We start from the raw sequence: 13373 nt of genomic DNA on the forward strand, positions 1-13373 counted from the left end.
AATGAACACAAAGCATTCTACGGGACACCATCAACACTGATATGGACAACTTTTAATAATATTTGAATATTTTTTCAATTTTTATTCCTATTTTTATTTTTATATTTCCTTTTCTCTTTCTTTCTTCTTTTTTTCTTTCACTCCCTTCTAAGAAGGGCCTTCTTCCTCCGGCTTGTCGCCAGCGTTTCTCTATCCGCAACCTAACCACACCACTGAAACAAAACCGCCAACCCCCAAGAAAAATATTTCCCTCTTGCGTTTCTCTCTCCGCCACACCACCAAACCACCCCCTTCCGCCTCCGATTTCTTTCCTCATTTCTTCCCCCAACCACCTCTCAAGGCTGTCATTTCCTTGAAAGCATAAGCCCAACCCTCCTTGCAGCAATGAATCAGTTGGTCAAGAAAGAAGTAAAAGAGGCCAAGGTAAAGGAGGAGGATAACCGCATGATCACCAAACCAACTCCGGCTTGGATAGATTCCGTGCCGTATATGCCAGGGTTCTCTCAGCCAGACTTCAAAATGTTCGACGGAAGGGAGGACCTGCACCAGCATCTAGCGCATTTCCTGGTAAGATGTGGGCCGCCACCCTCTCTACATCAAAATCCCCATTTTAAAATTTTACCCCCTCCCCTCCCCAAAGAAAAATAATATTTCCCTCTTGCGTTTCTCTTTTCCGCCACACCACCAAACCACCCCTCTTCCGGCCCCGGTTTCTTTCCTCATTTCTTCCCCCAATAATCTCTCGAGGCTGTCATTTCCTTGGAAATTGAAGTCATCCCCCACATGCTACCCCCTACATCAAAATCCCCATTTTAAAATTTTACCTACTCTTCTTGCTAAAAGTTAAAACCCTCCTCCGCAGCCACCTCTTCCACCTTCTCGCTCAATTCTCTTCATCTTGATCTCTTCTCTCTGGCGCCTCATCGCAATCACTCACCGCCTCGCCTCCAGACCTCTCTTCTTCACAGCTGCAGCCTCGCCTTCAGTCCTCCATCACAGCATCGCTGTCGCTTGCGGCCTCACCCCTCCACTCTCTCGCCCTTGCCTTGACCCTTCGTCACCTTTTTCAACAATTTTCTCTACCTTCGCACTTGCAGACCTGCCTCAGAAACCGCCGTGCCTCTCGCAATTCCAGACACGTGTGTTAGAAAAAGTTGACCGCATCTCGGTGCATGTTTGAGCGTGTGGGGGACATGTCGGGTATCCGACACGATACAAAAACTCCTAAAACGTGACCGTGTTTCATAGGTCCACACAATACCAAAAAACAGCCATGTCGCCAGCTAACTAGAACGATGGAATTAAACAATGAAACGTGAGAAAAACGACTTAACGGCAAAGTCTGTCATCTCGTAGCTATCGGCCACGATCTTGTGCGTTTAGAACCTTATCCTTCCGACTTGATTCGCCATCACATTGTTTTTCCCCCCCAACTTTTGGACTCTCGGGTCTGTCGCTACCCTTGCATCGCAATAATGATTCAACGCCACAAGAAAAGGAGGAGAAAATGAAAAGACCGTTGGATAGATCCGACAAATGCATAAATTGAATCTAATAAAAAATATCCAATTCAAATTGACATATTTGGTTAATTTTGACTCATTTTCATGCAATATAAATTAAATATAAATTAAGTGAATTACAATTGACCTCACTCATATCTGACTTGACTTATAAATATAAAACACTACCATATTTAACCTAATTTAAGAAAATTCATACCCAAACTAAAGTGAGAGTGAATTATGAACTTATTTACATCCATATTATTTTGAGTTTAAGTCATTCATATAATTAAAAAATAGGCTTATAACCCATTTTAATAGGTCTATCATCAGATAAACATGATATCCCAACATTTATGGAAAATTATCCCAATTATGTCACATTGCATATACATGTAAGGAGGAAGATTGGGACATCTCCCAAAAATCAAATATGTAATCGACATTGCATCAGTTGAGAAAAGAGCAAGAAGAACCATAAATTATTCATTCAATTTTGCTTGATTCAAATGGGATTCTGACTGCCTTAAGGACATACGTGAAATGCAATAAGCAAAATACACAGAAGACTAGCAACTAATAGTCACTAATTAAGATATGGAAAAACACATAATGGAAAGATTGTGTTGGATTCCAAAGAATTGATAATGTTCAGATACCGTATAAAGAAAAAGACATCTTTTGTGTCAAGAACCGCTCTCCTTTCTCAAGATAAAGTCGATAGCGTCCTCCACAATGTCTACAACCTGCATAGGTAAACATAAAAGAGTTTAATTGGGGTGAGCGGTATTCGGATGCACTTTTAACCTTGGAAAATTTGGAGAGAAGACAAATTCCTCATAAAAGTTGCTTTCAATTGGGCATATTTTGGAAATACTGATATTTTGCTAGGCTGAAGAAGGAAAAGGTTCAGTCATGTTTCATCCAACGAATTTAAAAATGACCGATCACCCAGAGTATAGCAAATCAAGATATGTAAGTATGGGAGGATTATCCATGTTGACAGCTCAAAACCACTTGAGGCCATGTTTGGTTCATTGCCCTGGAATCATGAAAAGGAATCTAAATCTAAGCAATCAAATTCCTAGATGTGGGGTTCATTCTCTATTGTTTGGTTTCAATTAACAAATGAAAGGAGAAAAGTCTGATGTGAAATGCAAAGTGAGGTAAAAACATGTCAGAAATGGAAGTTGTAAAATATTTCTCCAATCCACATATCCAAAGTGGCTAATGAAAAACTAGGGATTGAAACAGAATGAAGAACCACATACAATCCCCCAACAATTTCCCAATTATTGTCATCTAAAATGATCATACGGTTCACACAATCATTTCACAAGCACGTTACTTACAGCTCCTCAAAAATCTCGAGTAAAGCATTTCACACATAATCTGCAACAATGAAGATAAAGCCATTCCCGTAACTTCAAACTACTTCACAGCTGTTACCTCAAGCCATTGTGATATTCTTGTCCTTGATGTGTTTTGAGTCAGACCCGATCACGAGAACAAATGGAGGGACAGCAATTCAGCCAAGCGGTGCTAAAGGAACTTTATATTCCCACCCAAGCCAACATGATGCTCGTAGTTGGCGTCTCCATTAACAGACCAGACAAATTTCACAATAGAGAGAGAGAGAGAAATAATCTCACCTAGTAGAGGAATGTGAGGGCCATGGAATCAAGAGGCAGGCGAAACTCCCATGGAAGGATTTGAAGATGATGAATGGAGAGAGAGAGACAGAGAGAGAGAGTTCTGGCTTTCTAGGATTTGAAGATTTATGAAGCTCAAGAGCACTGAGTGTGTTGGCTTCGTGAATGTTTTTTTCCTCCTAGGAATCCCAGTACCACCTCTACCTGAGCAATCCAGTTCTGCATTTGGAATATCCGTTAACTAGGCACTTTGATTCTATGATCATAAATCCATCCAAAGATGAGCTGCAATGGCATTCGATTTCCTGTTTATTACTCCAAGGTGAACCAAACAAGGCCTAAGTGATTAAACGATGTACTATACTTCTGAATGTTTTCATGGTGGAATCAATGATCTGCAGTCTCAACCATGACTTTCCATAGGATCACATATCTAAAATCTCTAAACCAAAGAAGTGAACATGCTGGAATGCACACGATTTGCTTACTTAGGAACCTATCATCAACTCACCCCACCATACATGCGAGGAGAGATAGGAGGGAGAGATAGAGAAATGTCTGGATTTTGTTAAGAGTACGAATACCTTCCACGTCTACAGGAAGTTCTGAATGATTATCTTTTCCCTTGAATACCCCAGTCCTTGTTAATATAGAAAACCAAGGATCTCCTGCCTGAAGGAGTTGTTATCAGTACTGGTGATTATGTTCGGAAATAAAATTACTGATATGATAAAATACAATTCTCAGTATGAAATATACCCGCCGTGCGCCTCTAATGTCGATTTTGGATTATCTCCTATCATGTATAGTGTTCTGAAACAACGAATTCGAGACTATGTATTATTCGCCACATCTAGGTTGCTCAACAAAGATGGCATAAGATTCCTTAACACGGTCTCAGCATTTCCATAGACAAATGGATTTGGCCTCCCATAAGATGTATACGCCAGCGGAATGGGATGTATTATGCAGAACAGGGACAAGTAAACAATGCGCAACATAAGATTGAAGATTAATGCATGTTGCTATGTTGCATTGAGGCAAATTAGGCCTACACAAGGATCTTATGGGCCAATTTTTAATTTTTTGTGGAGAATATTATATCAAACTCCATGCAGAACTAACCATTGAGAAGCAGAAACCTCACTACTACCTCTTATAGATTGCTTCTAATGCAATCCTGAAAGCTCCCATACCCAGACGTTCAGCAGGAAAAGTAGCCTGCCTTTACACTTTGTCAGCTAGTCATCAGCCAGTCTTTAGTTCCACTAAGGTTTCAAAAACTCAAGATTGCAGCTCACATCACAAATGGCATAGCATACCTGGTATTCTAGGTCATCATTTGCAAAAAACAGGTGCAGTTGCTTTCCAGTCTCCTTTCCAGGAAGCCCTCCAGTTCTCAATATGTCACATAGCACCTAAACCCAAACTTGAGTATCACAGAATTATTTTAATGTACACAGACAGATAGATAGATGATAACACTCCATTTTATCACTTCTTTCAAACTATATTTCAGCGCCCACTAGACTTCTAAAAAGATGATGACTAAAGTTGTAGAGTAGTTACCGAACAAACAAACAAATGCCTAGTGTCTTTTGATAATCAGTTCAAATATTTAGAACTCGTGTGACTAAAAGCCCAGTATGGACTCAACAGCCGAATTAGATAATCTAGGAAAGGACAAAATCCATTAGAGTGGTCACAACCTGAATATCTCTGCTCCAGTCAACAGAATCACTGACTACAAATGCTGCCTGAACTCTCTGTGTTTGTACAGCAATTTTTCTCTTCGCCATCTCATTGGAAGTGACATTCTGGTAAACGTCTGGCTTAGTTGTCCATCTCTTGTACGGTGCCAGTGGATCAATGGCATCAAAGTAGCTAGTGTACTCATCAATTGACAGAACATTTCTGCATAGAAAAGATACAACCAGAAAGAGGGTCAACCAGAGAGAAATCGAAGAGAATCAAGTTGTTGGAATTCGCGTTCTGGGTGAAACAGTATTGAAAACACAGACAACTACAATGATTTAAGGAGAGGACTCCTCTGCGATTACTCTAGTCCCTGAGAACTTGAGTGCTTTTTACTAACATTGCTTGCTCCTATGTATTACCTAGACACTGATGGATATTATATCCACCAATATCAGTTTTATTAAATACATATCTTTATCCCTATAGCCAAGCTCTCTCTCTCTTCACCTCCCCTCACCCACACACATGCATGCACAAGCAAGTAATTGAGACATTGCTGGGTACATTTGCAAACCTAAAGAAGTTGTAAAAATATTTACTTGTATCCATATTTGGACATCAAAGCAGCAGGTTCTCCTTTGCCAACAGCAACGACAAGTTCGTTCTGGAATCTGTGCAAAAACCTCAATTAGGAAACAGATGAATAAAATAGAGAAGCATATTCATTAGTAAAACAGAAAAGCCTATTCAGAATTCTCTTAGAATAGTTAGTACATGCATGCGCACTCTTCTATGTCTTTTCAATTCATATAATTTAATATAGGTAGTGCATTTCCCTAGTTTCCAAGAAGAAAGCACATGAGATGAAGATATTAGATGTGTTCTTTGATATCCACGTACACATACAAGATGTGTGCATTCAATAAAGTCCAATTTCACAGTTTTCAACCTACTAAATTGTGTACTTATAAATAATTCTTGTACAGGAGAATTCTTACTAAGCTAATAATACACATGCACAATATTTTATTTCGCGATCACAGATTTTAATAATCATGAGTGAGATAGATGAAAAAAGCAAATGTTATCAAAAATGCTCATTCCTGATTTACATTAGCATGCCACATTTCTCATTGGACATTGGTCATGCAGATAATCCAACAAATCCTTACCTATTTACCAGTTGTTTAAAAGGTATGTGCCCTGTATGACCTGCAAATTATCTTGGTCAAAATATGAGAGAAAAACGAAACACAGTAGTTCTGGACCTGATAACAAGCAAAATCGTGAGGGCAAGCAGATTTTGTAACACAAGAGTCAAACTACCTGTGAAGGTAAAATGTTGACTCCTAGTAGTTGACCTAAGTCCTGGTCTCTTTTGGATTCAGAAAAGCCACCTCCTGCATCAGCCATTTCTATTAGCAGTGTGCTAGTAAAAATTAATTATCGCTTCTTCAGGAATTAACAAGCGAAATTTCTTATTTCAAGGGAGTAACATATTGAACGATTATAGGTAAGGGCATCTCAAAAGGCGTCACAGATTCAAATTGCTTGAATGACTTAAACATAAGATAGCAGCAATCTCAAAATCATCAAGACGATTACTATTAGATCTTAAAAGTACCAATACTTGCCGATAACTGAATAATCAACCACAATAACCGCATATGATGCCCAGCATGCAACTTGAAAACTTTAGTTTGACCATCATATCACGGCACTCACCGGTGATGATTCTATAGGAACGGTCACATTTGCTAACACATATCGAAAGTGAGAAATGTAATGGCAAAAATTACTAATACATTAAAGCAATTACTAGGACCTATTGAAGTCTACCAATCAGGAACACTCACCATTTGTTAAGAACACGAAAGGTATCTTCAACTTTCCTGAAAAGATGGAGAACGTAAAGTAAGTGATAGCAGGCTATCAAATAGCAGATACGAATCTCGATATCCCCCGCCCTAACAGTCCATCAGAAAACTGGTATCGATCAGCGAAAAAGACATGCATTCGCAACGTAGAACATACACGCGAAACGGCAAGATCACCAGCACGACATAGGCCTCGCGGGTATATCAGTAAGCGATGGCGAAAGCCCCACCAGAATCGTCGAACAATCTCCTGAGCGCGCGCGGAGAACCGCCGATGGGAGTGTGACCGAGGAGGACCAAGCCGTCGATGTCGAAGGCGATGCCGAACGAAGGCCTTCACGACGAAACCACGATCGTCGATTCGATCACGGACGAAAAAGAAGAAGAAGAGAAAAAAGAGAACATCGGAGAAAATCACGAGCGTAGTCGAAGCATGACCGGCACGCACCGATCCGATTGCGAGCTAAGCCGCGAAAACGAGCGCGAGGCGAGCGGGGACGGCTGCTTTCTACCGCGACTCCGCGAGGCGATGGTGAAAAGCTGGCGCCTCATTGTTCTGTTCGCGGCCGATCGCTTCGGGAGATCGAGGAGCTCGAGTCGCTGGAGATGAAGCTCCAAGAAGAAGGAGCGAGCTTCAACAGTCCATAGAGAGAGAGAGAGAAGAGTGGCCCAATCGTGCAGCGTCTTCTCGTTCGATGTTCAGGAGCCGTGAATTGGGCCCGGTGAAATGATGGGCGGGCCTCGATAACGGATCGGCCTTTCATTCGGATCCGAGCTCAACGGTTAAGCTTGATTTTGGTGAACGTTTTCGGGCTGTTTTCTTTAGTTCTTTCATTTTTGTTGTATTTCTCTCTTCAGGCTAGTAATTCCGGCTCCTTGTGTCGGAACCTCTCGAGAGAATCGTCAACTGCATCTTTGGTGCACCTGGTGCATGTACATCTAGGAATTCTCAATGGGCTAGTCGTAAATGGCCCCACCCTAGGACCATGAGACCAATGGTTATCCCAAACCTACACCAAGCTGTAGACGGTGATTCTCAGATATTGAAAAACAGGATGTGATACGATGAAATAGGATGCAATGGAGATAGACACAAAAAATGAACGGATTTTTTTTTTTTTTTTTTTTTGCTATTTCCCTGTAGTGTAGTTTGGATTAGTTGCGCAAATACTTGTATGATATGAGACACACCCTGATTATAGAACAAAGTCACTTTGTCTGGTTTTTCCCTTTTCATGCTTTGTCCTCTAACTAATTTAAAGATGTTGCCAAAAGTCTTGTAAAACTGTTAAGTTCTGTTCTTTTCGGGCTATATTTGATGTGAAGAACTAACATATCGAGCACCTATAACACCACTATCCTAGCTTGTCTTTTTCCTTCTTTTTTAAGAAAATATTAGAGCGTGTGTTTGACGACTCAAAGTCTAAGGGGATAAACTTCTGGTGGGGGACCGAGAAAAACAATCGGGTGAAGAAATTATCGCATGCTTCACGAACTATACAAACCAATATCATATCAGTCATTAATCGAATAGATCTCATTATGAGTTTTGATCTATGTAGCCCGACACGGACACGCAACACGCGACACGACACGCCGACAGGTCATTTCTTAAAAATAGAGAATTTCGACACGTTCCAACACGTTATATATTAACTATTTTTATAATAATAAAAATAGCCTAGAATTAATTTACACAAAAAATATTGAATAATATCATTCATTATTTTAATTTGTTACAATAATACATAAAACTTAGAGGAAGAAAACATTATTTAAAGAAAAATGCTGAAATGATATTTTAAAATTTATTTATTTATCATATATGGCATTTTTATTACTTCTTTCATAGTAAAAGACTTTTAAAAAAACAAAAAAATTATAAAAAAGCAAAACTGAAAAAAAAAATTGACCTGTGCGTGTATGTGTATATTTATAGCAATTTTATTACTTTTTTGTGTATATTTATATTTTGACCCCTCAAGTATTAGAAATTTTTAAAATTGACCCCGCGTGTCGGAATTACGTGTCGAAATTCTGGACTCGCGTGTCGGAGCGTGTCGAAAGAGTTGACCACGTGTCGGATTTTTCGACACCCGCTGACCTCGTTGACCCTCGTGTCGGGCGTGTCGGACATCGTGTTGGAGTGTCGGACCACGACACGAAAGCTTCCGGAGAGTGTCCATGCTACATAGGTTTTGATGTGTGAATTATTGAACAAAATTTCAACATGTGACTTATAGGCCATACGATACCTTTTCGCACGAAATGGAGTTACAGCCTTGACCGGGCAACAAAAATTCACACTATCATCCACAATCGAGTCCACAAAAATTTATTTCAAAGCCGACCCAGCTAAGGTAAAAGAGATCCGCAGCCAATTTATTTCTCTTTTTGAGTATTCTAAAACGTCAGAAAAATAACTTTAAAGTAATCATCCATCTTTGATGTGCAAATCAAAAAACTACTTGTCTTAATCTTCGTGCTGGTCTGTCTTTATCTATATCTCTCTTATGGTCCCATGACCCGTGTCCGAACAATGTAAAAAACAGCCTGTCCCCAACTAATCAGGCCGATGAAATCGAGTAAGTAGAATCGTACCCGTAATGACGAAAACCAAGTTCTTGACCGGTGGAGTGAAGGAGCTTTTCTTAGTGGCAAAGCAATAAATTTGAGACGAGGGACCCAAAAAGTAAGGAAGCGACGCGAGCATCTAGAAGTAGAAGCGCAGCACGGTAAGCTAAGGCCTTAATATTCAAAAGACAACGTGGAAAAAACGACGTAATAGCAACTCCACTACCTCGTCGTTGTCGGCCATGATCGGGGCCGCGAGGAATTCTAAGCATTCCCCCCAGATTTGATCTACCATCACAATCGTTTTCTCTCTCTCTCTCTCTCTCTCTCTTTTAATTTTCTTTCGATCTTTGTGGACGGAGTCTGTCGCGTGACCCTTGCTCGTGGCAACAATGATTCCGATGCCTTGAAAGAAGACCACTTCTCATCGGATAAACATGACATCTCGGGCTTATAGAGATGGAAATGGAACGATAACGAAGCATTCTAAATGGGAGGGACGTTGCTTTCTTATCTTGTAAATTATCAGTTTGGATCTTCAGGGGAAGATGTCGCCGCTAGAAAATTTACACCAATGCTATAAGGTACAAAAACCAATGATTTTTACTTACTTATCTGAAGATAAAAGAAGAAGAAAAAACGGTATTGTAATCTCGATTGAGGAATTGATTATCGAAGACGACAATTTTATATTTTAAGGAGGGAATCGAGAAACAATAAAATAAAATAAAAAAGGTGATTTGATCTAGTTGGTATAGTTGACCATCAAAGAAAACAAAAGTTGATCAACGTCAAAGGAAGTAGACAAACAAGACCTTCATCCCGTTCACTTTATTGGAAAATGTATGACATCAATGGTAAAATCAAGCCTAATTTGTATTCATTTCATTTTCTCGAAAACTTGACTGAAAATGTTCTATGAGCGCAATTTTATGCTGTATTTATTGATGTTTAATTTGATCATTAAATTTTCATTTAGTTCAATTTAACGTAGTTGCACCACTTGAATCGAACCAATCGAGTCATCCTAGTCAATTAGATTTACTAATATTTGATATGAGAATCTAACTTGGTCACAAAACCACATTTACTTATGTGGGTATACACATTAGCAGCTACGTTGGCAAAACTCAGAATAAATGATGCCAACTAATTGGATGCACATAGAAGAATCAGTTGGATTGGTTGATAGCACAGTTGGAGTTAAAAGAGGTCAATGATTTCATTATTTTAATTAGCTTGTTCAGCACTTGCACAAATAAAGTAAGTTGGACTTGTCGGAAGTAAGGTTACATTCAATGCATCGGAAGGCTCTTCAAGTGGACTACCCTATAATTTATTAGGAGAAGATGTCATAGTAGACAAGGCTAAAGTAGTAAAGTGAAAATGTTTCTCGTCAAAAAATTTCATAATCATAAATGACCATTTTTTCCAGTCATAAGAAAAAAAAAAAGTAGCATCAATACCCTTTATGCTCACAAGATTAACCATCAAATACACGTCTTTGCCTTTGGGTTAACTTTCTGCTCGCTCTTTTATTGACATGAATGTGAGATGTACATCCAAAGGATCTCATGATGGAAATAGTTAGGTGACTTCCTTGTACTTATCACCAGAATTTGCACTTGTTGGGAATATGTGATGACAAAGACTGTTGGGAAACATCAGTGAAAGTCCCAACTCTTTAATGTCTCCATGCTTCCATTTAACCACTCTGTTTTAAGATACAGCGTGAGGACATGATAATCGCTGCTCCACTTCAATAGCAGAGCAAGACGTTCACAATGATGTGGAACAAGATTCACTGCCATCATCACTTTTGGGAACCTTAATCCGTAATTGATGGCGTAAGGTCATCAAAGTCTCAAAGGACTAAAACTAGTACATCGGACTGGAAAGTCATCAACAAAGCTGGAGAGTAACTAGAATCGGAAAGAAAAGTCATTTCAGGAAATCCCCCAATAATCAACCTAAACTCAAAGAGGCGAGAACCATAAAGTACTCCCTACATTTTCGGTTCTTCCCCACTTTGGCTAAAAATAGTAGTTGTGCCCCGGAGAATACGGAATGATTCAGCCATGCCAAAGGAAAGGCCGAAGCAGCCTTTTCGGGCCGTTCCTGTCCGTAAATTCCGTGATCACTTTACTGCGTTCTTCTTCTGGGGAACGAGGAATGTTTTTCCCCCATTAAAAGAACAAGCTTCGTCACCGTTTTCCGTTAAAACTTTGACATTCTCTGAACTAAGTCGCCGGGATGGCGTGAAATGGTAGATCAACCAGCAAAAACCTAGAAAGCGGTCAAGTCTCGACTGAAAGAAACGGGGCAAAAGAAAAAGCTGCAAAAAGGTAACAAAGATGGTAATCATCGTGACATCACTGCCCATTCACTTCGAGGTTCAGAAGCATTCGGAGCGCTCAAAACTTAGTCAGCCCCGTCTAATCCAAAGCGATTTCGCTTCCGGCGACAGAAACAGAACCGAAAGTGCAAAACAAGAAAACAGGGCAAGTCATCGAGAAGAGGAACACAGCGGAAGACGATGCGATTATAGGGTAGTCGTAAGTCAAATATCACACACTATATTCATCCGAATCCGAGTGCTGTACAAGGCGGAACTAGTAAGGTACACCGCCGATCCGAGTTATTTCTACAGTATACATCCCCTGAACTCCCTCAACAAAGACCCAATTCAAATCGAATTCTTAAATGGGACCCAAGTCCGATAAGAATAGCAATCAATAAACTAATTTGTCAAATATAGATACCCCATGAAAGCACAACAAGTTCTCGGAATCTGCGTCCTGATCTTTACCCCCCCCATATGTACATCTACATCAGCAGCTCAGCTTGGAGAGGCGAAATCTCCCCCGCTACGAGCAAGAACTGTACCCGCTCTGGAGCGGGGTCCCGGAGCTCGTGCTCACGAACCCGCTATCCTCCCTCCGTCCCTCTCCGGCCGAGCCGGCCGTCGACCCGTTCGCCCTCGACGAACCGAAGATGGTCTTCAATATCCTGATCATGATCTGCCCTCGCTTCGGCGGGAAGCGCTGGTTCGATCGCCTGGGGGATTCCAGGATCTGGCCGTCCATGGCTTTGGAGGATTTGGGGCGATGGAAAAGCAGAGGAACGCGAGGGGAAGAAAGAGAGAAGAAACAGAGCACGAAAGAGAGGGAGGGCGTGTTTGAGATGATGTGGCTGCAATGAGCGTCGGGTCCCGAGCCGAAGGGAGGAGGCCGTTGTACTTATAGAGGCGGCTACAGTGCAAAACTTGCTCCTCACGATGAATCGAGCTCAGCCCCACCGGATCAGGTGGTGCCCCGACCACCGTAAGAGAGTGGTCTCGAGAAAGGGATGAATGATACAGGTGTCCTCTTCTTGTGTCTTTGCTCTTTTATTCTTAGAAGATGCGAATATACCGTACTCCTTTGGGATGACATGTAATTATAAGTCGTGCGATTCGTGCACTTGGATTTTAATAAATTCTAAATTCCTGAAATTTTCACGACAGTCAAATATTGGCCTGTGAAATTTCATAATTTATTTAAATTTCAGTGACGTCTTAAATTTTGAAGAGGCGAGAAAAGAGAAAGTACCTGCTCTTTTTATGGGAAGTCCAATAAATTTCGGACCAGACGGATGAAAGCCGTAAAGCAAAGAGGCTTTCCCACCTTTTTCTTTGTGCGCCACATTACTGTCTACTCATCTTTAACCAATCACTCGAAAAAGATGTAAATCTTATCGAAACAATTTTTCGAAACGCCACTGAAAACAGCCCCACACGCGCCCCACGCGCGTCGGGCTTCTTGTACATTTCCAAATGCGTCCATACATCGGCACGGCACTGACAGTCTACCGCCACGTGTGAACGCATTCGCTGCTAGTTATGACTGATGGGAAAGGAAAGGAGGCCTAGCACCTGCCACGTCAGCAGAAATTAATTATTATGGGAGTGGAAGAATGCCGTCGTCCGTTATAATTTTTCGGAGCTTCTAAATGGCACGTGATCTTTTACCCTTCGGTTTTCTTTTGCTTTCTATTTTGCTTGATTTTTTTCTTTGGCGCACGCTTTA

At 40.7% G+C, this 13373-nt stretch overlaps 1 pseudogene; it reads right to left on the reverse strand.

The window, feature by feature from the left end:
• Positions 1-1972: 1972 nt before the first annotated feature.
• Positions 1973-7383, reverse strand: LOC104432812 (annotated as a pseudogene).
• Positions 7384-13373: the final 5990 nt, after the last annotated feature.

Source organism: Eucalyptus grandis, chromosome 2 (assembly GCF_016545825.1).
Source record: "Eucalyptus grandis isolate ANBG69807.140 chromosome 2, ASM1654582v1, whole genome shotgun sequence".
Lineage (NCBI taxonomy): Eukaryota > Viridiplantae > Streptophyta > Magnoliopsida > Myrtales > Myrtaceae > Eucalyptus > Eucalyptus grandis.